At 37.1% G+C, this 23,217-nt stretch overlaps 1 protein-coding gene across 1 annotated transcript in view; it reads right to left on the reverse strand.

The window, feature by feature from the left end:
• Nucleotides 1-23,217, reverse strand: part of Dcc (DCC netrin 1 receptor) — a 1,060,049-nt gene that overhangs the window by 859,736 nt on the left and 177,096 nt on the right. The window lies entirely within an intron of this gene.

Consider the following 23,217-nt stretch of genomic DNA (forward strand, 5'->3'; position numbering starts at 1 on the left):
GGACACAGAGACTAACCCACACAACTAAAGTTATCTTATATTAGACATAGGTGCCAAAAATATAAATTGGAGAAAAGATAGCCTATTCAACAAATGGTGCTGGGAAAACTGGAAATCCATATGCAACAAAATTAAATTAAACCTCTATCTCTCCCTATGCACAAAACTCAACTCAAAGTGAACCAAGGACCTATGAATTAAACCAGAGACACTGGCCTAATATAAGAAGAAGTAGGCCCCAATCTCCATCATGTTGGATTAGGCCCTGACTTCCTTAATAATATTCCTATAGCACAAAAATTAAAATCAAGAATCAATAAATGGGATGGATTTAAACTGAAAGGCTTCTTCTCATAAAAAGAAACAATCAGTGAGGTGAATAGAGAGTCTACATTTTGGGAGCAAATTATTACCGCAAGCACATCAGGTAGAGCACTAATCTCTAGGATATATAAAGAACTCAAAAATATTAACATCAAAAAAACCCCAATTAACCCAATCAATAAATGGGCCAAGGAACGGAACAGATACTTCTCAATCAACAATTATATGAAAAAATGTTCAACATCTCTAACAATTAGAGAATTACAAATCAAAACTACTCTAAGATTTCATCTTATTCCAGTCAGAATGACAGCTAGTAAGAATACAAACAACAATAAGTGTTGGTGAGGATATGGGGGAAAAGGCACACTCACATATTGCTGGTGGGACTGAAAACAGTGCAGGCAATATGGAAAGCAGTATGGAGATTCCTTGGAAAACTAGGAATGGTATCACCATTTGACCCAGCTATCCCTCCCCTCAGTCTATACTCAAAGAAATTAAAAACAGCATACTACAGGGACACAGCCTCATCAATGTTAATAGCATCACAATTTACAATAGGTAAACTGTGAAACCAACCTAGATGCCCTTCAGTTGAGGAATGGATAAAGAAAATGTAGTATATATTCACAATGGAATATTACTCAGCAATAAAAGAGAATAAAATCCTGGCATTTGTAGGTAAATGGATGAAGTTGGAGAATATCATGCTAAGTGAAGTTAGCCAATCCCCCCAAAATCAAATACTGTATGTTTTCTCTGATATAAGGATGCTAATTCATAATTGGGTTGGGGTAGGGGAGCATGGGAGGATTAGATAAACTCTAAATAGAGCAAAGAGGAGGGAGGGAAGTGGGGCGCCTGAGGGTAGGAAAGACCGTGGAATGAGATGGACATAATTGCCCTAAGTATATGTATGAAGACACAAATGGTGGGACTCTACTTTGTGTACAACCAGAGATACGAAAAACTGTACTCTATATGTGTAATATGAATTGTAATGCAATCTGCTATCACATATAACAAATTAGAATAAAAAACATTAAAATAGTTTGTTATTATTTGTGTTCTTCTTCTTTCTAATACATAATCATTATCCTTAAGGACCCAGCAAACAATACACCATGTGGAACTGAGAACTCTAACATCATTTCATGGAGTCAACTACTATAAAACAATTACATTTTTCTATAGATTTTAAATTCTAATTGTGTTTTATTATTGTCATACTTATCATATACCCTTCAGTAAATATTTGTTTTATGAATGAATATATTCTTTCTACCTCTAAAATATTACCTCAAGTTTCTATGTAATTAGGTAAATTGAGTTTACAATTTCTAAAGTACATATAAAATAGTACATAAGTATTATTACTTTTTATAAAATAACTTATCATAGATATTTTTATGAAAACAGAAAGCAGTATTATATAACTGCCTCAAGAATCAGAAATTCCTGTTTTTCTTACTCCTGGCTCCCAGCCAGACTTGTATCAATCACCTACTGAATAACTCATTTCACTGAAGTTCACAATAAGATAATAAATGTATATGTTACTATACACAATAGATTTGTTCTTGAGGATTGAACAATCTATGTACTGTTTTACATACATAGTAGGGGGAACCAGCATTTAAAGAAACCCTGGGCTCTACTCTTTTATAACTAAACTAAAATGAATAATCATGTGCGGACATATCTGTTTTATAAACTGTCTTCATATTTGGGATTGCTGGAAGAAAGTTCATATCTGTTCTTTCTTTAAGAAATGGAGATAATATTTTTAAAATATTTAGGAAATACATATTATTAAATTAAGTCAACCTCTGTGTATTATTAGATAAATTTAATTTAACCAAAACATCAATGGGATTTAAAGCATAACTAGATCCTAACATAATAAAATCCTTGCCATGTTACCTATTTTATCCTATGATGCAGTATCCATATTCCTAGTTCAACAGATAGGCTGTGGTTGCTTGAAATCCAGAATGCTATTATTCAAAGGAAATTATATTATATGTGATTTTTGCATTTCTAGGCCTTCTCAACAAAAGTTATTGAATCCATTCATAATGGAGATGATCTAGTTAATACTACCATTAAACAGATAATACAGTTATGGCAACAATTGGGAAGCTGGGAAGTTGCTTTGTGTTACAACTTGGTATCCACAATTTACAAACCAATCTTCTATGAGCTTCCACCCCAGTGACCCGCAGAAATTTCCCCAGCCAATGTAGAAGATGGGTTAGAGTTGTGTCTAGAGGCCATTCCTACATTCTTCCCTTTGTAATTAGAAGCAGCTTATAAAGTTCCTGGGGAAAATTTCAATAAAATTTCATTTAAGATAAATTGGGTATCCTTCATTAAAGAAATAGATGCAATAACTCAATGAGCTAAACATATCACAATATCATAGCAAATATTCATAAAGTAGCACATAATGACTGTGGGTAATGGAATGACTCTAGATTTATCAAGAAGCATTATTAATGAATAATTACATCATATCAATTTCAAAAGGAATAAATAGTTTCTAAAAATGCCAGAAATAACATAGTCTGTAAGACACTTTTTAAACAATGACTTGCTCTTTCCCATTAAGCCTAAATGAATTTCAACCAGATGCTGCCCTTTAGTTGATATAACTAAATGATATTATATCTCTAAAAATAAAAATTCAAGGTCTCCTTAAATAAGGCAAAATTATCAAAATAAAATCCCTATTAAAAAAAACTTGAGTCCTGCTTCCTGTGTGCATTATTAATAGCTGATATCAAAACAATCATGCTCCCTGTCTTCACTATATCCTGTTTTGTTGCTATAGAAAGATGAATGGTACAAATGAGAAGTAAACAGATTATCTCTTTCATTCCTTTTTTAGCCTATAGAGCTCTCCTGGCATCACAAAAGAAAAAAATGCTAATTGCTTTCATCTTATGTTTCTGTATACTCTATATTAAGAATCCTACCCTGATTCTAGTATACATGCTATTAATTCTTCAGATCATTAATAAATACCAAACTGAATTAGTACTCAAACTTTGCTTGAAATTCCCCGTGGTATAAGATCCTGGAAAGGATTTGACTATGAAGGATCATTTAGAACACTGTTGGGCTTCCTTCAGGTTTATGTTATTCCTGATTTTCTTGGACCAGCTTTCAGTCCACATCCAAAATGACTGCTTTGCTCTTAGGGTTGGCCAGTTTTGCTTTGCCAAAACATACAAATTAGCATAGACTCATAGATTTTTTTTTTTTTTTTAGATTTAGAAGAAACCTTAAGATCCATGTAGTCCAGCCCTCTCCTGACAGAAGTTTCTGCTATGGAGTCTCCACCTGGTGCAATCAGGTTATCCTTGAGAGACTGAATTGCTCACTCACTTACTCCCCTCCAGCTTGATCCCATGAAGCCATCTGAATTAGAGTTTACTGGGTTCAAGCCTAAATTCTACCTTTTATCTTCCTTCATTTTAGATTGAGCCTTAGATTCTACACAAATATATTTAATTCTTTTACTTCATAACCACTTTTCCTATGTTAAAGGGTAAAATGATTCCAAGTCTCTTATTTTTCACATCTTATTGTATTTCTCAAATGAGAGGACTAAGTTCCTTTTACCAGCCCCACAGTGATCTGTGAATTTGGCTTAGTTTGTCTATAAATGTCTCTTAGAACTTGACACTAGAGATTTATTCCAGCCAAAACAGAGAGGAAAGAGACTACCACCTTTAGCATTGTAGGTATGCTTCAACTTTATAAAATCTAAGTCACATTAGCCCTGTGTTCCTGCTGACTTACATGAATGGAATAACTACTACAAACCCTAAATATTAATTTTTCACATATGTTCCTACTTAGACATCTTCACCTGATCTGTCACTGATTTTGTGTAAACTCATATCTATCACTCATGTTCCAATTTAAATACAATCTTGTCAGATTTAAACAATCCCTTCAGTTATTCAACCAACATCAGTTGGAAGCTGGAATATGACACTGCAAGTCATGGCACTCAGCCCTTCCAGATCCATGTCACCCTAGACTTTCATAAGCATTCATCCAGATTGATGAAAAATGTTAATTGGGAGAGATTGGAACCTGTGGCATGTCACTAAAAAATATCCTCTAAAAGGGAAAATATCACAATTCAAACCCTCTGGGTATTTCTTCAGTTAGTAATGCACTAGTCATCTTCCTTTCTACATTATTATCTGCCATATTTCCTTTAACTTAATGCCATTCCTGTTTTGTGATCCAGCAATATCTCATTAATCATCCTAAGAGTAGCAGCTAACATTTATTGAACATTTATATTACTTACTGCAATAATCCTTTGACTTAGTCTATCATTAGTCCTATTTTACAGATATGAGAACTGAAATGTTTAGAAGTTAAAAAATTATCCTAGATAGAAGAGATGATACAGTGTCAATAGAGACTGGAACCTCAGTTATTTCCTCCAAACCCCAAGCTCTTCATTGCTATCAGACAGAAGCACGTGAAGCCTCGTCATGTGGTACCGCTTAGCATACATCTTTTGTTGCAGGTCTTTGCATGTCCTGTTGTATGTCTTTACACATTGTTTCCTCTGAAATGACTTGTTCTGTTAGTCCATTTGGAAAACTTCTGCATTCTTAACAAGTGCAAGTTGCCTCCTTCCTGTTAGTCCCAGCTTGCCACCTCTAGAATCCTCTGAGCTTCTATAATTACCCTCCACACACCATCCATACTTTCCACTTTGCGCTTCCTTCCCAGAGCATGTGATGCCCTGACAGCAGGCTCCTCACTCATTCACTTTTGTGTTCTGAGAAATTAGCACAGTGCCTGCACTTAGAGCTGAAGGATGAACATTTGTAGACTAGTCATTCATGTTGCCCTGTGAGTCATTGACCTCATGATCCATTTTCTTTGTGTCCTCTGGTCAAACTCGCTTGAACTAGTTCAGGGCAGCTTCACAATTTATACCTCTTAATCCCCAACCCCTGCCATCACTTCAGCTCCTGCTCTGCCCATCTTACAGATATTCATTCTAAGAATCCTCACATCTTTTGGTCCTGGGTTTAGAAACAGAGACAGGACCAGAGCTAGGTGTTCTGCTGTCTCTCTGTCATGAATTTTCCACCTTCAGTGGCTAGAATCAGGTGACTCCCATCCCCCCTCCTTTTTTTTTTCTTCTGACCAGCAACAACCTGAGAACTTTTTAAAATCTTAACTCAAATTTGCATCATTTAACCATATACTTTGATTGTTTCTTCCCCTTTGAAATGAATGACATGTGCCAGAATTTTCTTAATGTCAAATTCAAAAGGATATTTCCTCTTGAACTTTTAAGCTGAATTGTGCTTTGATCCAAAGTTTATGGAACTGCATATAACTTTCCTCTTCTTAAACACTTTACTGCAAATAAAAATCACATTTATAAAATTTAGGTGTATTTACTTTCTTGTACATGAATTATCACTAATGGAAAGTATGAGAGATCCACTTTTTGCTTAGTTCTTTTCCCCTTCTAGTATGTTCTTTATGTCTTGATATGTACCCTGCATTTGTCCATGTAGATTGAAGAATTAAGATCATTCTCTGAATATTTGAAATAAAAAATTCTTAATCACTTAGATAAATGAAGATTTTTTTTGTATTTGTATTACTAATGTAGAAAAGTTTTTAGGCAATGGGATAACATCTACATATTTGCACAGAATCTAGTGAGATATTCTTCCTTTCTCTGAATTTTAAAAAATGAACTGTGAATTTAATTTCTCTCCTACTTAGCCATCCTCTCAGGTATATCCGCAACTCAGGCACTGGGATGGCTGTACCGCATGAATAGTTTTGCATGTAGCAGGGGTCTTGGAAGAAGTTTTCTTTTCTTGTAAACAAAATCCTTCTCTGGCTAGTGCCTTGCATGAGATTTTGGCCACTTTTCTTAGTCTTCCTGGTCCCTGTGGATCTCCATTCTCCAAATTCTCTGAGAGTCTACTTGTCTTTCACCTTCAGCACCTTAAACCTACCTATTTCATGTACCTATCAATCAATCTACCACTTTTACAAACTCTAGATCTGTAGGTGTCCTCTACCTGAAAAGCTCTTTCTCACTTGACCTTCTTTGTTTCAATGGTTTATATCTCTGAGCCTCTGGGCCTTGATATCTAGAAGTCCAGGAGACAGAATTTTCTTCCTGGTTCCTCTTACATGTATTAATATCCACTGCACCAAATACAAACTCCTGAGGGCTCCAAGACACATATCCCAGTACAATAAGAGAAAAACATAAACTATCAACCACGTAAGCATTGACACAGACAACCCTACCCATTGGGATAGCTGAGCTACCAATAAGCTATCGAAGCACAAAGCTTTGCCCCTTTCCATATGTCTTCTATTAGGAATATTAATTTATGCTGCAGAGTGTGTGGGGGTGGCAATGGGAAGAGAGATGACATGACCTTTACATTTTCTTCTAATTTATCACTTTATGAATTTGAGTAGCTCATTCATTATTCAAAACTTGCCTATAAAAATTAGCAGTCTTGTTATTGAAACTTTCGTTAAAATATCTTTCCTCCTTTTGAGCCTCTAGATCATTGTCTAATCAACAGAAGAGTTTTTGATCTTGTTAATTCTTATGTTTTGGTAGCATAATTTGTGCCGCAGAGATTAAACATTTCCTCAAGTGTAGTCATGTCACTATGTTAATCTGGGGAAGAGCTTCAATGAAGTTTTTTTTTTTTTTCCTTCTACATTTTCTGGATCATCTTCCAAATGCTGACTATCCACTTCATTGTCAAGTTGAAGATCATTGCCACTATTAATATTTCAAAAGTATGATGCCACCTTGCCACCTTTCCTTTTGTTCTGAGCCTTTGTACTTAAATCGTACCCAACAGAGTTGACATTTCAATTAGGAGAAGGCTCCTGCCAAGAGCTTGTTGTGTCCGCCCTGCCCTGACCTCTGTGGTTGGCACACGGCTCTAATGCTTCGGCCACTGACCACATTCTCTCCTTGTTGGATGATTTCAAAACATTTTTTTGACCTTGTTTTCTGCTGTAATACAGAGTACAATTGCTTCTGAATTGGTAAAGCAGGAACATTTCATTCACAAGATGTAAGTGGATTTGTCTCTACCCTCTGCACATACCACTTGTCACAGGTTATCTTTATCAGTCACTTTATAAGATAAAATTCCAATTTTATAATAGTTTTAGATGCACAGAGAAATTGTAAAGCTATTACAGGGAGTTCCTGTAGACTTCACACCTAGTTTCCCCATTAGTCACATTAGTATATTACCTTTGTGCCAACTAATGAACAAATATTGATATATTATTAATAAAAAGTTAACATGTTATTCAGATGTTTTTACATTTTATTTAATATCCCACCTTTTTTTCCACGGTCCCACATTCCATTTAAACCCCTATACCTGTGACAGTTTCTCAGACTCCCCCAGCTTGTAATGACCTGGACAATTTTGAAGCATACTGGTCAGGTTACTTTATACAACATTTTTCAATTGGAATTTGATATATGTTTCATGATTTGAGTTACGGTTTTGCATTTGGGGGAGGAAGATCACAGGAGTCCATTCTCAGCACATCATGTTGAAGGGTACATTGTATCATATCACCTCGAGGTACCACTGTTGATGTCAACTTAGCTTAAATGGTGTTTGTTAGATTTCCTGACTATAAACTTCCATTTTTCTTGCCTTTTCATACTGTGTGCTCTTCTGAATTAAGCCATTGCCTGCAGCCTACACTTCAATAATACAGTTATGTTCCTCCTCATTGAGAGAGGGGTGTGTCTACAAAAACAACTTAATAGTTTTCTGTGGAATATTTGTCTCTTCTCCCTAACATATTTATTTCAACATTCATTGATGCCAGCATGAACTCATGGATCACCATTTGCTTTGTAAAACTCATGTCAGAGTTGGTGACGTATTTCTTTTCCTCAGTCTGAAGCATGTTTCAGTGTTCACATTTTAATCTCTTGTGTCCCACGTGTGCTCTGCATGTGGTAGGATGAGGAGAAGTGATGCTCATAACCACTACCCTGGGGCTCTAGGGACTTAAAGATCACATCTCAGTTCGACTCTATTACAATAGGAGACAACGTGGTAGAGTGCCTAGCCTGACTGACTTTGAATTCTGACTATGCTGTTTTGTGATATGACATGGATTATTTAAGCTCCCTGTATCTCAGTTTTTCATCTGCGAAATGGGAATTATAATCACACATAACATGTACTATTGTGAAGATTAAATGAGATAATCTCTGTAAAGGGATAAGAGCAGTGCTTTGGAACCAAAAAAAAGTACAAAATAAATGTCAGCCAAGGAAACCATGGTTTATATTTTAAACTTCAGGTAATGCCATGCGTAATAAAAGATGCAACTCTGTGTTAATAAGACTGCTTGATAAAAAAGGAGATGCTATTACTCAAAGGTGAAATTAGCCATTAAATTTCACTATGGTTGTTTACCTTCCTACTCTAGCATCCTATTATTTACTCTAGCGAGGGTGGCAGGTCTGAGGCAACAGGAATAAGCAAAAAATCCGGGCTCACTGCGTGGAGAACAAGTTATGAGGACTTCTTCTGCTGGTATTCAGGAAACAGGTGCAAAGAAAAGGGTACAGAGAAATAAACCTGCTTATGAGTAAAACTGTACTATGCCTAAGAGCTAAGTGGCTAGGCAGGGGAGTGCCTGGGACTGTTGAGATGGAATCTTTGCTTTTGTGGGAAGGAACTGGCTAGAAATGGAGAGAAAAGATTTGCTAATGGAATGCATCGAAATCAGCATTTTGCCAGGTGCAGTAGCACATGCCTGTCACCCTAGCAGCTCAGGAGCCCTCAGCAAGTAAGTGAGGCCCTAAGCAACTTAGCGAGACCCTGTCTGTAAATAAAAAATAAAAAGGGCTGGGGATGTGACTGCCCCTGGGTTAAATCTCCAGTAAGAAGAAGCAGAGGAAAAGGAGAAGGAAAAGAAAAGAACAAAATAAAAAGCCAGCATTTCCTCTATCTCCAGTGTGTAAAGCATGACTCGAGGCATTGCATCAGAAAATATTCACTAAATTTTTGGCTTGACAGCATATGTCATAACTTGAATTCATTTTCATCTATATATTCACTCCAAACACCAATCAGGAGCATCATATAATAAATCAGTTTCCATTACTGAGACTCATTTGCTTGAGTACAAGGAAATAGTACCTACAGAGTCCCACATCAGAAACTTATATGTCTTTTACCTAATATCTTTGTTTCATTGATCACATTTAAGCACCCCAATGGCAATTTCTTCTCGATGACAAATATAGCTAGGAAGAATGCCATACAGAAATGTCTAATTCCAAACAAATTTAAATCAATGAGGAATATGAGGAATATTTCCCAAAACATGTCTAAACACATGTTGTCATCTTCTCATAGAAATATTTAATTATATAGAGCCTAAGACTTCATTGGATATGTTTAGTCAAATCATTCGTATCTTGTCTGCAAATATAAAATTTCTATAGAATTTAAGGATCCCAATATTCCACCTAAATGTAAAAGTCTTTGCTGAAATAATTTGTGAAATAATCCCCAGGGTCTTTCAAGGTTCAGCTAGACCATGTTGGGGATTCTGAGATATTTTACTCATAGCTTACAACTCACCAATCCAATTTTAAAACTAAAAATTAAACACTGCCACAGCTCACCTACTCTTTCTTTGTAGAAGATACTTCTGTAAAACAGAAATAATTTTTGTTCACTCTAACCACATGTAACTTTCCTTTATCCCCACTTTGCAGTTCCCTAGTCTCCATGGGTAGGTTATCCAGGAATGACATGCACACTTGATTCCCACTTGGGATGTTAATGTTAAATGATCAGGATGAAGAATGTCTCTGGCTTGTCCAGCAGTGTCTCTGCTTTAGCTCTGTAAGTCCTGTGCCCCCAGAAAACTCCTCAACCTTGGAAAAGTCAGGGTACTGGTCACTTAGACATGAATATGTTTGATGGGAATACATTAATTATTGACCTATGTCATAAGTCCACTTACCCCTCTGAAGTTGTGTAATGTATTGGCCTCTATTAAAGTTGAGTAAGAAAATGTTACCTGTACAATCTTGGAGGTAGCAATTCTTATATTTAAAAAAGGTAACAGAACTGGGAATGTAACTTAGTGATATAGCACTTATATCACTTAGTGATATAGCACTTCTCTAGCATGCTAAAGACCCTGGGTTTGATCTCTAATGCTGCAGAACAAACAAAACAAACAAACAAACAAACAAGAAACATGCTAAAAATAAAAGAAATGTCAGTGTTGCATATAAGATATTAAAATTAGGGTAGCTCACTGAAGGCTTCAGATATTCTAACTAGGCTTCTCTTTTAGACTACTTTTTATAATATTACTCTGTACACCAAGTCCATGGACTCGAAAATTATAGCCTGAAGCCCAAATCTAGCCTCCTGATTGTTTCTATAAATATGATTTCATTGCAACACAGATACAAACATTTATTTATGGATCGTCTATGGCTACTTTTGCACAAGGCAGAGCTGACTAGCTGTATCAGAGATGATGTAAGTAGAAAGATCTATATCATTTACTATTCATCCCTTTACCAAAACTTTTTGCAAACTATTATCCCAATAAAAGGAGTTCATAGTCCTCCCTCCTTCTAGATCCTTTCAACATCCCACCTTCATTTCTCTAATAAAGATTAAATTTTTGTCGGGCACGGTGGTGTATGCCTGTAATCCCAGCAGCTCAGAGGCTGAGACAGGAGGATTATGAGTTCAAAGCCAGTCTCGGCAAAGGCGAGGCACTAAGCAATTCAGGGAGACCCTGTCTCTAAATAAAATACAAAATAGAGCTGTGGATTTGGCTCAATGGTTGAGTGCCCCTGAATCCAATCCTGGTTTACCCCCTCCAAAAAAAAGAATAAGTTTCTAAAAAATCTTTATGAATAGGTCCTTACTAAAGAGATGCATGGGGAAGTGAAATAAATTGGCTGAAATTAAACATGTGTCTTGCAGCTGTATTTGAACTTACTCCTTTCCTGCACAATGCTCCAATGCTGTTCCTTCAACTTAACATGCCCTTCCCTTTACTTTCACAATCTAAAAATCCGACTGTAGTAAGTGGGTTCTGCAAACTTGAAGCCCTGTGCATCTGGCAGCCAAAAGTAAATATTCCTTTACTGGTCTTTCAAAAATCCAAACAAAGCACCTTATGATGCATTCAGTTATTTATGTAACTGGCTTTTTCCATTTTTGACTATTTAAATCCTATGAGCAGAATTTATCTTTAAGTCTCCTGAAGTTTCTAATAGATCGTTATGAATGAGTCCTCACTAAAGAGGTGTTGAATGCATTCATGTGTTCAGATGAATGTAGAAGTGGAATAAGTTGGCTAAAATTAATATGTGCCTAGCAGCTATCTTTGAACTTATTCTTTTTGTGTCCTTTTGAATTTGCAATAATTCCATGAGCAGGGCAGGGCAGTAACATTGTTACTTACAATATCAAGAAAAGAAAAAGTCCTAATAAAACATAGTACTATATGGATGAGTGCTAGCATCAGAGGCAGTAGAGAAGCAGCTTGCAAACTTGGCCAAGAGAACACAGAGAACATAAGTCTGAATCTGTAATTATATGTCTTCAATAAGAACCCAAGATTATTTTTTAGTATAAATGCAATAGTATTTTATTATTTTATAGGGATTCTAACCTTATCTAATGATTTTACTGATGAGCAACTTTAGGTTAACTAAATAAATCATATAAGGGCTGCTGGTTAGCATCTCCAAACAAATTGGTGCTCTTATCACTTACCTAACCTGAAAGGTCTGGACAGGTTCTGAGTACAACTCGGTTAGCTGCTCATGTTGCAACAGACTTCAGAATTAGGTTCACTGTGAGCAATTTGGTAGAAACAATTTTCCTTTGGCATTTGGTCCCCAAGCTACATGCAGTCCCCATCTGCTTTATAGATTCACAGAGCATGAGAATTGGCCAGCAACAGTCCATGTGTGAATTGAAAATTAGAAGGACATGATAAAAAGACCTTGAGACATAGTTCAAGATACACGTTCCAATTCCAGTTTTATACTTTACCAGTGCTTTTTACCTTCTTTGGGCTTTGGTTTCTCTTTTGGTAAAATGAGGGACTAGCCCAGGATGATGTCCCTGCTCTGTCTAGTACTAGCATCTTTTCATCCTGCTACTAGGCTGGGCAGTGGGCATTCCTCTGACAAGTTTCCCCAACCAAGAACAGTCAGAAGAATGTAGGTGTGAGAGGGCGGATGCTCTGCACAATCATCTCTGGACAACCAAGGCTGTGCTATTCTCCCTAAAAAGAGTCTGCTTTCATTTGTTTGCTTTCCCTGATTTCTCTTCTCTGTCAATCCAGGGTTCCAGATCTAAACAGCTCCATCTATCTTCTGTTTTAACTATAGAGCTCTTGAATACTTTGTTGACATCATCTTATTTTATATTCATTTTGTATTCACTGTTCTCTAGTGGGATTTCCTCTGTGTATATGTTCATGCACTTATTCACGCATTTGGGAAGGCTTCATTCAAATCTAAGGCAAGCCTATGCCAGTAGAAATCATTTGCTTTGCTTTCTTTAAAATTCTTTATAGGACTTAACAAACATGCTAAACAAGCAATGTTTATTTGACATTTAAATGACAGTTACCAGGTGATTTTTAACCTCTTTGCTCCAGACTGCACTTAACACAATATAAAATTGAAACAAGTAGCCACTGACATCAGAAACTCATCCAAATGAGTAGGGGTATATAAATGGGGTATGTAAGTGCAGAAAAATATTTACTGTGTTCTGTTCCCAAATTCAGCATTCATCAATAAAAAGCACATGGGAGTCTATTGCTAAGATACAAAGTTAGAAAATGCATGACCCTCTGGTCTTAAGATCTTAATAATCTTCTCATGGAGGTTTTTTCTTTTGGTGGGGGAGTGGGTAAAAAATTCCCTTTTTCAAGTACGATCCTTGTTGTACTAATTTGTGATAATTTGTTGAGCCCTATCTAATAGACTGCTTTGTAACTCTATCCAGGTGAAGGGAATTATTTTCTTCAGTGTTCCTTTAACACTGTTCAATGGACCAATATTCCAGTGGTGAGATCCTAAACATTTTACCTACATTCTCCAAAAGTACTAGGGTGATGACCACGAGGGAATCAAGATGACTTGTGATTGCTACCATCATTCTGAAGAGTCACACTCTCACTGGGTCACAGACATGGAAGCCATCAACAGAATCTGCCCTTTTACCAGCTTCCCAGTAATATGAAAAGTATGGAAAGTACCAGGGTAGTGAAAACTCCCAATCCCTCCAGCACTTTGGATTACATCTAAGAGCACAGGAAGGCACCTCAAGATGTTTGAAGGCCATCACAGAAAGTGCCCTTCAGTTTCTGTTTCCCCTCAATCTCCAGGGAGTGGCTTCCGAGAGTGACTCAGCATCTCTCAGAGGCTGATAAATGGGATCCCCCCAAAAGCCACTCTTTTCCCAGATAGGAAAATGACTACCGATGAAAGAGGATCTTGCTTCCACCATCTAATGGAACATCTTATCATCATGGCAGATTGGATAGGCTCTTGGTTGCTTAGAATAGTTTATTTTTTTCATTTCTTCTTCATTTATCAAACACCTCTGAACTGCTGACTGTTTTTAAAACCATTCTCAACTGTTCTGCATCTAACCTGAGCTGCAGCAGCAACTGCCAGGGCATGATACAGTCCACTATCACTCTCCATCTGCTCACCTTCATTAGGTTTGATGGGTGAAAATAATAGCTAAAACTCAGGGAGAAAAAGAAACCTGTTTGCCTGTTGTCAAACTCTTAACTTTTCTAGGCAACACTCAGTCAATCCAAGAGGGGAAACTTTCTTTTTAGAAGATAGAAAATGTGTGTGTGTGTGTGTGTGTGTACATTTATGTACTTATTACATATACAAACCCACAAAGTTCATGTGTGTGTATTTTTTTCAAATAACTGCGAAATTATTACACAAGGGACTAAAACCTCACAAGTTTTCTGCCTGCTCACTGTTCTAAAGCTTTGACATGCATAGAAGAGCAGAAGAAAGCCAGACCTATGGGAGTGAACACAGCCCCAGCATGCTGAGTCATTTATTCTTGATATAAAATGTGACCTGTATGATCATCAGCATTTAGCACCATGGGAGGCAGGCAGCAGGGGAGGAGTGTCTTGTGGTGCCACAAGAAAAAAAAAATGTGGAAGGAAATGCCAATGGGGATGACATTATAAATAGACCAAATGACCTGCTTCTTCCTTGGCTGGTGTCAAAACATTCAGTGCTTCAATTTAGTTATCACCAGGTGCTCTTCCCCCAGTGTGACAAGGTGAGAACTTCAGGGAAGAGCCACTGACAGCAGAAGAAAAAAACCCTCAAATGGTGGAGAGAGAAAATAAGGACTTGGCAAAATAAACAAGAGAAACAGGTAATGTTCAGTTCACATCCATGAAGGCTATTTTAGGCAGGAGAAAGATGTATATAGTTTTTGTTCTCTATGCCTCTCCTCTGGCCCTCTAAAACAAGAGGGTCAAATTAAACCCTTCACAAGAAATGTGGTCAAGTAACTCCGTGGCCAGGTTGGTTAATCACAGGTACACTGATGCCAGTCTTCATGCTTTGAACAGTAATCCAACCGTTGCCATTCTCTGGATTTTGGACAATGAGTTTATGGCATTCATCAAGTTCTCTGACCTATAAAGTTTAAGAATCACTTCTGAAGATTGCAGTCTGCTGTTACTGCAGAAGCTGACTCTGGCCAGTTGCAGGTACACTACTGCCAGGAAGTGTCTTAGGAGGGCTCTTGGCCCAACGACTGGCTGAAGTCTAGCTTTGCTCCCTACTCAACCTCCTGCCTTCAGGTGGAATAAAAGTCAAGGTCAAGGTCACATTTGGTCTTTTTTTTTTTTTCTTGGTCCAGAGAGCCCTTGGTTTTATAATTCATACAAGAATGGTATGATAGAGATGATCTATGATTGCTCATCTTCCCCTTTCCTCCACAGCTCCAAGGGCTTAGTAACTTCCCCATCAGCCCAAATCAGTAAGCTGACCCTAAGAGTCTTTACTTAGAAAATGTTAGTTTTTCTGCCCCTGTACTATTCAAATTAGAGGAATTTCTTGAATCCTAGCAATTTAAGGTGGTTTTGTGATCCTTTGCTCTAAAAGCATACTATCCAACGCAGTAGAATCAAGCTACAGATAGTTCTTAAGGACTTGAGATGTTGTTGGCCAAGAATGAGGTGAGAAAGAAGTTTAAAAAACACGTAGGGTTTTGAAGATTTATGAGGGAAAAAAACCCAAATCATCCTATTAGCTATTTATTGCTAATTAACATTCCATTTATGTTGGATTAAATAGTATAGCATATAAGGCAATTTATATCACTATTTCTCTTCACTTTCTTTAGTATGGCTACTAGAAATTTTAAAACTCTACACATTGCAGTTCTGTTGACTTTGTACTTCTGTTCAACAGCACTTGTCTGATTCGATCTGTCCAGACTTTTGACAAAGTACCTAGCCTCCCTCAGGGATTCCATTCTTCTTCTGACAGATCTGATGGGAAAAAAAAAAAAAAAAAAAGCGCTTCTCATACTAAAGTACAATCTGTCTCTCTTGATCTTCTTAATCTCCAGGTTGAATTCATGGAATTATAAGGAGGCAGTTAGGCCTGATTCATTTGGGCAGAATTTCAAATATTCTATGGCATTTATCACAACTCCTAATTTTCCTCTGGGAAAAACACAACACCTTCTATTCAACCTCTTCTAACAAATCTGAAGCCCTTGTTCTAGCTACTTTGATATTCTGTGGTTTGTTAGACTAGAATGCCAACCTCTATCCATTTGCCCTCTTAGTTTATTCGCATGTTTTATTGTTAATTTTTAAACAGAAATCATGTAACATCTGTTGTATCACTGCATGAATGATTCTCTAACTTCATACTTAGACATGTTGGTTCTGTGCTTTAATTTAAATTGCTTAAATTACTTTCCCATGTTTAAAGTTTATCCAAACCTTAAATTAGTTGTGTATTATTTACTCTAAACATGACCTTATTAAACATTTATACCTAAGTATTCTTTCAATACCTTTTAGGAATACTACTGAATGTGATTTTTTTTTTCCATTTCACATGTTGCATTCAAGATGGAAGCTGAATTATTTTCAAGGAAAAACTATACATCACATTACATTTTTACTTGAATTTAGCAGTATCAGTCCTGGTATATCCTTATTTTAAGTATAAGTGTAGTATTAAAACAAATGTAAAAGAAGCAGCTTCATAATGAAAAGGCACATATTCTCTTGGAATAACAAAACTTTGAGACTTTTAAGCCACTTTTCCAGCTTCAGAGCAATCGAAAAGATTTGGATATAAGAACAAGCCACAGTCACGGTTACAACCTTGGAGAGAAAAGAGGTCTCATGAGTTTCAGATCTGCTGAAAATATTTACTAAGAATATTAATGATGCAAGGCCAAGTCCTGCCTCGTTATCCAGGACTATGGCCAGGTGAAGTCCACCATTCTGTCCCGCAATTGAGACAAAACTCAAACCCAAGCCTTATAAATAATTGAGGTTAAAAAGTTTCATATGCCCATCTGTCCATGCCTTTATTTCTCTGGTTCTAGGAATAAGCACTCAAAGAAAGAAAATGACATCTCAAAGGTAATAGAGTTAAAACCGAGCACTCCAGAGTACAATTCACAATTTCTCTTTGGATTATGAAAGCTGACTCCAACCATGTAAAGAATAGAAGCTAAGTATTTTAGTCCATCCAACTTACTATTATTATTATTGTTATTCTGGCACTGAAGAGATCAGCAACGCTGTTGAGGATAATGAGAAGATATAATTAAAATCATCTTCACAGTTCTGAGCTCACATGCTATTGCTTGGTAAAGCAGATGGAGAAGACCAGATGGTCCTTGAACAGGGTAACTAGTGAGGTGGCCGAGAATGTTGGGTGAAACACTGCATTGGAAACACCAAGCTCTGGCTTCTCCACCTGTGTTCAATGTTATCTGGGTAAGACTCATAAATTCACTAAGCCACCTTAGTGTCATCTATAGAGACAACTCTCCTGCTCTATCTGACTTATACGATGACACAGAGGAGCAGTAGGATCATTGAAAAGGTTTTGAGAATGGGTTGATGCTTCCCAATGACCACTGTGCCTTTACCTCCCAGTGTCCAGAAGAAAAACTGTCAGTTCCAATTTGTCCTCATAGACTTGCCCTTGAGACACATCTTTTCCTTCAAGGAAGTGGACTTCATCCCTCCCTTTCATGTCTCAGCCAGAAGGTAAGGCAGCTAGCAGCTTAACCAACAAAAGTATGGGAAAGAAAAAAAAATTAGGAAATGTGAAGATTCAAGTTGGTGCCAAAGTCATTTCACATAATCAGTTTAATAACAACAACAACAAAAAAAAAAATAAAGCACCAAAGTTTCACCTTCTTATAACAGAAAATCCCAAGTAAAATCTCCACAGAAGAATCCTCACTGATAGAGATATATCACTAATTTAGCTTCCTTTAAATAAGTGATACTGCAATTTCAGTGCAAATCCAAATGGTGAATAATAAGTTATTCTGCAGGGCTTACAAGTGAACGAATAAATTATAGTGGTCAGAAGATATTTTTAGAAATAAGTATGAATAGGGTTTAATTTGTCTCTTGACCATACTTCTATTTTTACCAATGTTTTTCTTCATTTGGTGTCCATGAGCTTCACACATACACTCATTCCCATTCTCTCTCTCTGACAATGTGATATAATTCAGAGTATTTATGGTGAAAAAATAGATGGCAATCAATAACAGACACATATAGTAGGGTTACTTAAAAGAATTTTAAGGAGCCTACTTTAATTTTGACATCAACTGCACAAAGACTACCTGAACATTCTAATCTTCCACAAATCATTCCTGAGTTCTTTTTTGAAAATTTTTAAATTTGTACTTATTTTGACCCACACATCAAGAGGGTATATTTTGACATATTATACATACAGTGGGTATAACTTATTCTAATTAGGATCCCATTCTTGGGTTGTACATGACATAGTTTCACTGGTCTGCATTGATATATGAGTATAGGAAAGTTATGTCCAATTACTTTTTTTTTTTTTTGGTACCAAGAATTGAACTCAGGGGCACTCAACCACTGAACCACATCCCCAGCCTTATTTTGTATTTTACTAGAGACAGGGTTTCACTGAGTTGCTTAGCACCTTGCTTTTGCTGAGGCTGCCTTTGAATTCTCGATTCTACTGCCTGGGCCTCCTGAGCTGCTGGGATTATAGGCGTGTGCCACTGCATCTGGCTCCAATTCACTTTAATACCATTGGTGCCACCAGATTTGGGGGAACTCTGAATTTCAACTTTGAGCTTGCCTGTCCTTGTCTCATTTTGTTCCCACCATCTTCATATGGAAAAGCAGGTACCTCTTCTCCCATCGCTGTCTTTGAAATAAGCATGTTCTGACTAAGAATGTGGAAGTACATAGAAACAGATTCAAATTCAACCAGTGTTTCCTGAATCCCACAATAATTACACTGCGGACATGAGACTAATACATCTAAAACAAAGGATGAAATCAGAATGATATGTTTAATCTGATAAATCAGTTCAATTTGTACAATTAATAGGGCTGGCAAGGTCCTAGGAAAACCAGTTGAAGCTGTTATTTTCTAAGAAAATGGAGAGTGGGGGGAATATGATATGGATTCCTCTCGAGGAGAAGGGGTGATGCTCCTTTAACAGCTTCTCCTTCCACCAGGCTGCCCTCTGCCTCCAAGAGCCACGCTTGAGATAGGCCTAACGTGAAACAGCAGAATGCTGAGACTCAAACTTGCCCTTCTAAGAGGTAAACTCATCTCCACAGAGTATATAAGTCAGAAAGTTCTCCAAATGTCTATTCTTCCCACTATCTTCATCTCTATTTTTCTCCTTTGTTCTTCAAATCAGAAGCCCTGGAACTGTTTTCCCTCAAGTACTTGTGAATTCTCTCTTCCAATGTCTGCTTTGCCCCCTGCTCTGGGTCCTTCATAAGTTCTCTCTTTCTCTCTCTGTCTGTCTCTCCTCCACCCCCCCACCCACCGCCCCCCATACATTCACACGTCAATCCTGGCTGCTTTCTCACTTATAAAAGTGCTACCATCTGTGTATAGTAGAAAGCGACTCTAATATGTCCCAGATTATTCCCAAAGGAGAAAATAAATGAGAACTTTACCTCTAATTGCACATTTAAAGATGAGAATCCTAGAAAGGAATCACTGCCCACGTCATATCAAGCCTACACACTCAGGCTGGCATTCCAGGATCGCCACCCAAAGGCATATGTACCTTCCTGAGAACCTCATCCCTTAACGCTTCTCAGCCTGAACCTGTCATTCCCTGTCAGGATGGCCCTCTTTTCAACCTTCCGCACACCCCTAAGTGTCACACATTTTCTCCTTTTGAGAATGATTTTCCCCTCCCACTCTGCTAACTTCAATTCTACCTGAACTTGAAGTCTTCATGCATGTTCTGTTTTGGCCATAAAGATCTCGGTGACTTCGTGTTTCCCACCAGCAGTTCAATGCACCCTGCCTGGCATTGCTCCAGGATTTCTAAATGAGTTTCTAAATCTATGTTTTCAGATGGTAAGATAGTAGGGATCATACTACCTACTTTTCTTTCATCCACCCACAGTTTTTTTATGTATTTATTATCTGTATTATTTTACCTAGAATTAAATCTGTCATTGTTGGACGTAGTGGCACATGCCTGTGATGCCAGCAGCTCGGGAGGCTGAGGCAGTAGGATTGCAAGTTCAAAGGCAGCCTCAGCAAAATCAGGGTGCTAAGTAACTTAGTAAGACTCTGTTTCTAAATAAAATACAAAATAGGGCTAGAAATGAGGCTTTGTGGTTGAATGCCCCTGAGTTCAATGTCCAGTACCAGGAAAAAAAAAAAAAGGAAGAAGAATTAAACCTGCCATCAATATGAACTCTTCAATGGAGCAAGACCCTGTGCTAGGTGCTAGAAGCTAACCTCAGATACTATAGCATCCCTATTTTGGAGCCGGTGACAGTTAACTAAGGAAGGCAATCTTAATAATTAGCTCCTAAAACTTCCTTCCTTTCTCTTTTCTACTATTATTTACTATTAACAAAATGAGACTAACTATATCTAACTATTGTGAAATCTCCTTTACAGAAAGAACAGTAACCCTACCTAGGGGCAAATGCCTTGATTCCACTAAATTTGAGTGACCTTTACATAAAAGACAAAGCAATATAAAGGTAAAAGGAATGACATTGTTTTAAAAACAAGAGAAACATTAACTTTCAAGGTTGTACATTTAAAAAAATGAGCAAACAATAATGGCACTGCATTATAGAATAGTTCACTTTATCAAAATAACACCAATACACATCATCTGTCACAGCCAGAAAAAAATGAAAACAGCCCCTAGAATTCCAAACTGACTGAAACAAACAGAATTTACAAGTGAGCTTTATCTATATAGACCTGAATTATTAAATTATACATTTTAATTGACAAAACTCACAAAAATGTATCATGTACAGTATGTTTTGAAATTCGTAGAAATTGTAGAATGACTGAATTAACCAGATTAATGTATGTATAATCTCACACACTTTTCATACTTAAAGATCTACTTTCATAGCATTTTTAAAGAATAAAATACATGGGTATTAATTATAGCACACGTTGCACAATAGATCTCTTGTACACTTTAAATCAAGCCTATTTTTCATGGATTGAACTTGAATTCCTCTTGAGCCTCAATAGAGAATATTTCATTCAGGAACTCTGAAAATTTTTCCAAAGAATTCATTAATCCTTCATATATCTGTGCATGGTTCCAAGTTCACTATAGTTTAAATAAAGCACCCTGCAATATTGGATTTTAAAAAGGAACTCCAAAATGAGATTGAATCAGAGACAAATGTTGGGGAAATCTCAATTCCAGTGCATGTTCTAACATCAAAACCCAAATTGATTAATAAAGGGTAATTGCAAGAATCTAACTTCTTTCCATCTGGCAAGAACAAGAAGCTTATTTTAATTTTTTATTTCATAACAGCTACCAACATCATTGCTGTGGCTGTGCCCCCCACCACACAGGGCGCAGTCACTCACTCATTCAATAATCTTTATTGAAAATCTACTGTCTGATACTTTGTAAGACTATTTGGGAAAATGCAAAAGGAGAACAGTAACCAATACTCTGAAGGAGTTTATAATGAAAATCTAAAGAAAAAAGAAACATCAATAGGAAAATATTAAAGACATATACTAAGACAAGTGGGTGACTATAGCAGGGGCACAGCTTTCTGATGAGATGGCAGCAGGGTTCACCTTACCCTGTCGAGCTGGACATGTCCAAAGGGCTACTGGATGCAAAAAGATCAGGAAGACTGACTTGGTGTATGGAATTTCTCCCAGTTTGGGGGAAGGAAGGATAGAAGGAGACATATAAATTGAGTCAAAATATAAAGCAGTATTTATTATGTAGTAAGTAATAGAGTCCAACACAGGCAATATAGAAAAAAAAAAAGGATTAAAGTTGAACAGCTTATATTAGGAAATAGTCATCCATGTGAATGATATTAGGCCTATATGTACAGAATATATGTGTATACATAGTGAATGTATTATTTTATTATAAAAGTAATATTTAATGAGATCTAGAAAAGTTTTAAATGGATAGGATTTGGAAAATATAACAAATGTAAAAAAAAAAAAAAATGTGTTAGGATTGACTCAGCAGTGGGAAGGAGGTAGAAAGACCACAGGCCTTATGTCAGGGCCTTATGTTCTGCATCAGTAGCCAGAGGCAAGCCAGTGAGGCTAGTGCAAGAGCCACCTCACAGAGACAGGGATAGGGGTGTGGAGGGCTGATGCCTTGCTGGGGATGGAGGAAGTACTGCCAAACCCAGCAGCTGGAATCAAGTGTTTTGATCTGCTTTAGGAAGATCCTCCTGGGGTCAATTCATTAGCAGCTGTAATCCTGGGTAGGCAACTTAGTGGAGTGGCCATAGCTAGCTACTAAGGAAAGGGTAAAATGTGGATTGTTAGCAAGAAAGGAGAATGCTGCAGAAGGGCAGAAGACAAAACAATCCTACTGTTTGTGGACAAAGTCTGTATTTGATTGGAAAGGTGAAACAGAACTTTCATGTGTGCATGGAAGGGGTTCCTTAAAACACAGGGGTGCTGCTGTCTGGCTTTGAATAACCAGCAGGAGGCATAATCAGAGTTTCTCAAGGGTGAAAGAAAGACTCCACCCAGCATTGACAGGCGGTGGGAAGCCTTATGCTATGGTCTCTAGGAATCTACCTCTTTGTTCCCTTTGTGTTTTTTCCTTTCCCTCTTTCTTTTTCTTTAGTCCAGGTCTGTAATATTTAGTGAGATGAGATGGCTCTAGGAGGTCCAAATATATGTACATGCTGGGAACAGTGGCTGCTTCCTCTAGACAGTAATTTGAAGTCTCCAAGTTCTAAATCACAGGAGATATTTATATCCAGGAAGAAGATTTCAGCTAACTATGTGTTTGCCTGCAGGCAGCAGCCTCAACAGGCACTGTTTACTCTGCAGCATGAATGGAAAACATCATTTTTATAAAGCTAATTTCCAAAATCCCACCCCACAAACAGCATAATTTTAGAACCTACGAAAGTTAATAATTTCAAAATTCTACCCAATGGTTCTTGTTTATGTTCTGCAACGCAAGTCTAAATATATCATAAAGGAGATTTTATGTGTTTGTTTACTTATTATTGTATTCATTTATTTATTTTCTG

This window comes from Callospermophilus lateralis, chromosome 17 (genome assembly GCF_048772815.1).
Source record: "Callospermophilus lateralis isolate mCalLat2 chromosome 17, mCalLat2.hap1, whole genome shotgun sequence".
Lineage (NCBI taxonomy): Eukaryota > Metazoa > Chordata > Mammalia > Rodentia > Sciuridae > Callospermophilus > Callospermophilus lateralis.